This window comes from Cyprinodon variegatus, unplaced genomic scaffold (genome assembly GCF_000732505.1).
Source record: "Cyprinodon variegatus isolate N-32 unplaced genomic scaffold, C_variegatus-1.0 Scaffold106, whole genome shotgun sequence".
In the NCBI taxonomy this organism is placed as follows: domain Eukaryota; kingdom Metazoa; phylum Chordata; class Actinopteri; order Cyprinodontiformes; family Cyprinodontidae; genus Cyprinodon; species Cyprinodon variegatus.
Genome location: NW_015150559.1, coordinates 674,191 through 681,075, shown reverse-complemented (window position 1 = coordinate 681,075; position 6,885 = coordinate 674,191). Strand labels below are relative to the sequence as shown.

At 37.6% G+C, this 6,885-nt stretch overlaps 1 protein-coding gene across 2 annotated transcripts in view; it reads right to left on the bottom strand.

Moving 5' to 3' along the window:
* LOC107084669 (protein NDNF-like) overlaps positions 1–6,030 on the bottom strand; it is a 16,644-nt gene extending 10,614 nt beyond the window's left edge. Inside the window, exon 1 of one of the 2 annotated variants that reach the window (XM_015374602.1) lies at positions 5,918–6,030. The gene's annotated coding sequence lies outside the window, so the exon portion shown is untranslated. Of the gene's footprint in view, positions 1–2,031; positions 2,255–5,917 lie in introns of those variants that run through there. The other variant, XM_015374601.1, reaches the window with a different exon arrangement.
* Between the last annotated feature and the right edge of the window lie 855 nt (positions 6,031–6,885).

The window sequence follows — 6,885 nt, the reverse complement described above, 5'->3', positions numbered from 1 at the left end:
TATATATATATATATATATATCTGCAACACTTCTCAAAGTGTGAAGTGGTTGATATTGCTCGAAGTTGATGCCTTTATAGCTCTACTTCTATTTTTAGTTTGTGGATTCAAATCAGATCTACTCTTTAAACATCTTTCAATATAGGCATTACAAGGGATACGCGAACACCACCAGGGGGTGCTTTGTCTTTTTATGTTTTCTTTGTTTTTGCTCACTTTCTATCCGTCTATCAGCCTTCTTTTCTTTGTATGCTGACATGTTAGTGTGTTGTTCAGTGATGGCAGATAATTGCAGGTCTCAGAGTATTTTCCTTTTCTCTAGAAAAGCACATTTGTTGAAAGTCACACAGTTTTCACAAAACAACCTCCCTGCCGTCACTTAACAAGGTGGATTATATCAGTGTTTTGCCCCCCGTAGATAAGAAGACAATCGCTGCGGAATCACGGAGGCAGCTACAGAAAGTACATCAGAGGCTTCTGGGCCCCGGGATGCTACCACATCCAAACTCACAAAACAGTCGCACAGCTACAAAGTCGCTCAGAACCGCCTGCTCATTATTTCACAGTAAGAAGGGAGTGAACGACCCATAAAGCTTTAACCGAGAGGGGGAAAGAGAGACTGAGAGGACGTGAAGGCTGAGAGAGGGAGGGATGTGGAAATGGAGAACAAGTAGAAGATGTAGTAATTAGAGGGAAGGAGACAGAGATGGCCAAAGTGGGGGAAAGTGACACTGAGAATCATACAATGTAATAGCAAGACAGTGTAGCAGTTATATGAAGCCCACTGGTGTTTACTTAACACCAATTTTGAATGTCCAGTGTGCAACACATCCTCAGATGGCTTCACAACCTTGCAGCCCCGCTCACACACTCCCCCTCATTCAATGTTGATACGGATGAAGATGCAGAAAAAGCCCATTTCTTCAAAACGCGCCTGCTGATGAAATATGCATACGTCTTCTCTGCAAATTATGGCCAAGTGAATTTTCATAAGGCTGAAAAAAAAAGGGAAAAAGTCTGGGTCTATTTGCTTTAAGAGAGGGAGCTTAGTGAACTTAACTACCGCCCTCTATAAATAAATACACACTCCACTTTAAACGCAGGCGCTCCTGATGGTGCTTTGATGGTCCTGCTCACTCACAGCTCAGCTCTTCTTTTTTTCCTCAGTTCCCCTCTCTCCATTATGTTTATCCCAGACTCTCGAATGACTGCTTTTATTCTGGATACTGTTTGGGTTTTAATTAACTCCCACTCTGCTCTGTTTGGCCCCCAGAACCAGTGGCACTTCTCTGTCTGCTTTTCCATCCTTCTTGTTTTGAAAGTTGATGCAGGCTCAGTTTCAGAGGGAAAGGTTTATCTGTCTGCACAATGTATTAGTGATCTTCTATCTTCCTGGACTCCACAGGGACCATATGCCTTGTGTTATCTTTGAGCAGGGACAGATTAAATGGCATGGGGTGGTCCCTGCAGGATCCGTTGTTCTCCCCCCAACACCACAACCTCAACAAACTACAACGGGCAAAGGGACTGGCCTCTGATTCACTGTGGGGGTTGAAGAAATGATGGCGAGGGAACAAGCAATTACTATGGAACTTGATAGGATTTCACGGCTGATTTTATACCTTCCTGCAAGCATGTTTGAATGAATTAATCCTGTTTCTCATTGTCCACGCAGTTTACAACTGCACATCTTGTCTTACTTTTACAAACTTTGCAAAGCATTAATAGATTTTTGATATTGTGCTTAGAGATTTTACAACCTTTAAATTACCTCACACTGGGAATCGTGCACATACATTGACCATTGCCAAATTCTAAAAGTACCTTAAATCACTTTCAGTGTTTTTCCCAATCATCAAATTAAAAACAACAAAAAAAACACTACTTATTCAATGCAAAAAAAAGGCTGAGGGAGACAAGTTCCTGAACAACTTATTAAGTGTAAATCAGTGGAAATGAGAAGCTGAGACAGTCTAACAGACACATTCAGTGAGAACAATGTACATACATGCATGCATTCATCCCCCTTACCTTCTCTCAGCTCCCGCTCTTCTTCTGTGGTGCAGGGAGTGAGGGATGGGATCAAATGAGAGACGGAGCGAGGATAGAGGAGGAGGAAGAGAGGGGTGGGGATGAGAGCTGGTTGCGAGGAGAGGAGGAGCAACAGCAGGTTGCTGTCGGGGGAGTTCCACCGACTCCTCCTGTGAGGCTCTTTTTCATCACTGTAGTTCAGAAGGTGTCTTTTCACAGCTCAGGTGTCTCTTCAGGGCCATCCCAGAAGCCCTTCTATCTCTCTCTCTCCTCATCTTCTCTTAGTCCTTCATACATGGAGGCTCATCCTGCTAAACGCTGTGTGAATGTCACCCGGTCGGCAAGGCCTCCATCCTCTCTGCCTCTTCCCTCCCTCCTGTTGTTTTTCCACTTGTTCCCACCTCCTCCAGTTTGTGAACATGGCTCACTTGCAATTCAAATGGGCTTTATGTGCGACCATGTGTGTATTTGTGCTTCTGAAAATGTGTAATCTGAGAGCGAGGGAAAAAGTGGATGAATTTGTTGGGGCTGATGGGGAGATTGGTGATTAGGGGTCGGTGATGAGAAGAAATGGAGAGCAAATATTGTCAGATCCAGCCTTAAGAAACACCAAGATGATGTGATGATGTGAACGCTAAGTGGTTTTTTGTTGACATTTATTGCCCTGTCAGTTTCTGACGACTCAATATTTTGTTTTTTTGTCCGACTGGGGAACTAAATAGGTGACAGGCGTGTTGAAATAATGCAACTGAACAGTGAAAATGAGAAACTGCAAAGACTCACTCTTAGGGGATACTTTGAAAAGTCATTAAACCCAAAATCTCTTATGGCAGAGGGATAACGTCTATTATTTAGAATATATTTTAGAATATATAGGATCCAACACATTTACAGGAAGAAGCTGTGAACTCCTCATAGAAAGGACTGGGATTAGACTTAGGCTCAACTTTATTTATGCCTTGCGATCACTCTTTCAGGGAAATTCTGGTTCCAGTAGTTTATATAGAGTACAGACAATATAAAAAGAGTGTATATAGTACAAAAGATATTATGATAAGAAAAGTTGTAATGTCCTGGAATATTTTTCCTTTAGATATAAAAATATTTGCACAGCAAAAAGCTAAGGAAAGACCACACTGTAGTTGACTTGGATTATTGCACTTGCACTGCAGTAATGTACTGAACATATAAATAAATAAATGAGTTAATAAATATAAATAAAAAATAAAATTAAGACTGAGGTCCTTCCAGCTGAAAAGTACAACTGTTAACAACTGCTCCATCACGATCTATTTATTTATTTCATAGGTGAAAAATAAAAGTCTAACTATGTATTTATTTTAGGTTAATCCGCTTATCTTAAAATGTATTCATGGATCTTCAAAAACCTGACAGATTTAGAATAAAATTTATTTACAATCAACCCAAGAAGTTATAGCTGTAGTCATAAAAATAACACTAGTGAAGTAAAGCAATGGTAAAAAACTTTAAATAAAACAGATAGTTTTATTCTACTTTCAAGAATTGCTATTTTCCTTAAAATCAAAATCAGAATTACTTAAATGATTTAATTGCTGACCAATATTTTGCACGTGTATTTTGACTAGATTAGCTTGGATTTCTTGATGCTTAAAGGCCTTGTTCCTATCACTCTAAACTTCACTTCTATTTAGAGATTTCTCTTGATATAAATTAGGTAACAACAAAACATAGATGTTACCTCATGTTTCTCAAATAAAAATATTACTTTAAATCCAGATCTGTTGGGGGTAGGACTAAGCTAGGTTTTAAATATTGAAGCTTGATACCATCTGAGTCTTCTTTACAAACATTTTATGATGCATAAAGGCCCATTGTGTTTTAAATTGTGCTTAAAATAGACTGCAGCACCCACTCAAAGCTGAATGCCATCCAAGTCATTAAAACCCATAACTATATTTAAAGGAGGTGTTTAATCCTTTTGCTTCCAGCATTTTATTTTCAAGTGCATCTCTTTTCTGGATGTCTTGGTTCATACAGAAGAAAATGTAACTACATGTATGAATTTGATTTAGGTTTGATATTACTATTACTTATTGCATTTTCGATTATAAGAAATGTATTAATTTTTTTTAACTACAAAACAAATGATTGGATTTGGAGGTGACAAAAGGCTATAAGAAGGTAATATTTGATAAGAGAAATATAACAAAATCTATCTTGCCTCTATTAATCCAGATTAGTTGATTTCAGACATTGAATTTTTTGGCCCATCCGAGAGGGAAAAAAAATAAATAAAAGCACAACTCTATGCTCTTAAAAGAGCCTGCTTTGTATAAATACGATAAATATTTAGGGTATGCATACACTATTTTATAAACTTTTAAGCTATCATGATGTTTGCACTGGTTGGGTGTATATGTAGACCACTGATTGCCACCAATGTCCATCATTAATGAGTCTTTCCTTGGAAAGTAACAACCAAGCAGTGGTAAAATCAATAAAGCTATTTCCAATATTTGACAGGTTCTGTATAAATAACCAGTCAATCTCTCTGTGATGACAGTTACTTGGAAAATCACCAATTACTTAATCATTACCTAGGGCATTAAATACCTCACAGGAACAGAGACATTTGTTCTCTCTTTAAAGGGCTGTAAACTTGAAAGGACTGGTTACACACATCATAAAACGCTATCTATGTGTGGTGTCTGATCTATAATTGGATAATTAATGTTGTTACATTTCATAGACACCATAAGGTTGTTTTTTTTATTCTTCTTGACACTTCAGTGATTAATGAAATTCAAAGCAACAATTGTTTGGAAAGTGTAATTACTTTCCGATTACGCTGAAATACTATTTCAATATTTGTATTTGTTGGACCCAATTTTCTATACATAAATTTAAGCAGTCTCAGTAAGTTAAGCAAATCAGTCTACTTTCAGAAATGCCTCCTAAAGAAAATAAAAAAAAACCAACAATATAATCCGCAAAAGTCATTCGACTTGTCATGTCCTAAATAGACTCCCCCCGACTCCCAATAAAGGCACTGAAGAGTTCCCTAGTTGTTGAACTTCCTGTTTCAGCTACTTATTTTGCTCTTTGCACAAACCCCAAGATGTTTACTGAGATACAACAAGAACTGTGAGGGTTAAAAAAGACAAATGTATTCAAATAATTATAGAAAAAGTGGGTCTGGCTAAAAGTTATTTGGGTTTTTTTCTGCCATGTTTTATATCTATGCTGATTATTCTATTTTTTGTTGCCTATTATTTCCCTCAATTTACATGTTCATTGTCTTTTTTTTCCCTGTTCAGTTAGAAATGCTGGTTATAGTACCGTAAAATGTAGTGGCCAACGTACTAAGACAGTTCTGGTTTCTATTTTTGGATTATCTTTTAGCAGTGCATATAGAATCTTATTCAGTCATGCCATTAAAAGCTAGAACATATTAAGGTTGACCATTTAAAAAAAACAAAACAAAAAAAGAGCAAAAATAATACAAATTTTTTTTAGTGGAGTATTTCAAGCTAAAGCTTAAAGTACAATGCCAAGCAAGCTTCTCATATTAGAACCATGCTAACATCATGAATATGTATTTCAATCGCATTTCATTGTTAAAATGACTGATAAGAAATTTCCCAATAACTTCTTTGGGGTAAATTAAATTATTATGGATATAGTTCTTATCCAATACATCTGTTTCCTATTTAGCTGTGAATTGGAGAAAGATAATAAAACTCATGTAGGTAAATCAAAGTGATAAACTACTTTAATCTAATGTAGTGAACAAATAACCTTCAAGGAGAGACGTTAAAAGTCTGTGAACAGAGTAACTACATAGTAGACCTATAGCCCTCCACCCAGAAGGTCAAGTGCAAATCTTAAAGGACTTGAGACATACCTAACAGTGGCTCTCCAGCCCCACCCAGGCCTTTCATCTTCACACAGTGGTGGGCCTCATGCGTCCATCTCTTTCTGCTGAGCTCTTTACCCAATACCATCAGGAAAAGAACTGTGAGCTAACTCCCCCTTTTTGCATTTTGTGATGGGTCCTTTTCTCACTCTTTTACTTTGCACTTGAGTGTAGGGCTATTGAGGTCGGTCTGAATGGGACCCACTCCACCCAGAGGGAATATTGTCTGACCGCAGACTAGAATCTGCGAGACCTCCTCTCTCTCTCTCGGCCTGCACCACCACTTCAAAGAAGAATAAAAAATGTGGCACATGAGCACTATTAATAAATGTATCGCTTCAGCTGCCTTTTTTGGGGGGGTGAGGAACTTTTGGTGCTGCAAAGCCACCAGTCCTTTACAGTATTGCTCAGTTTTTTGTGCCCTACTTTTTTTAGTTTAAGAAGTTTTAAAAGCTTGCAGTCTGGCTGAGCAAGATATGGCTTGTGTTTTTTTAGCCTTGATGAATGATGGAGAGGTAGCTACCTAGGGTGCTGGCCTTTTTCCCCCTTCATCATTTTGTACTTTCATGGTTTTAGTTGTATCATAATTTGAGGGTCTGGAAAAGAGGTTTCATAATTTGAAGGCATTGAAAAGGATCTGTGCTACACTAAAGATTTTGAACCAGTTCTTCATAGATTTTTTTTTTACATTGGCTGCTTTCCATGTGCGATTTGACATCTCTTGATTCAAAGTATTTTCCAATACTTCTTTAAGTAAAATACCACCATACTGTATAACAAAGTAATTATGCTATTATGATTTAACCAGCTAAAAACAAATTGCTTGTTTATACAGATTGTGAATCAGCCAATCATGAAGCATCATATCAATGCAATCTCACTTGTTACAATCTGTGGAGCTTGGGTGGATCTATATGCTGAGAGGCAAAGAGGTGAGCTTATAGTTTATTTATTTT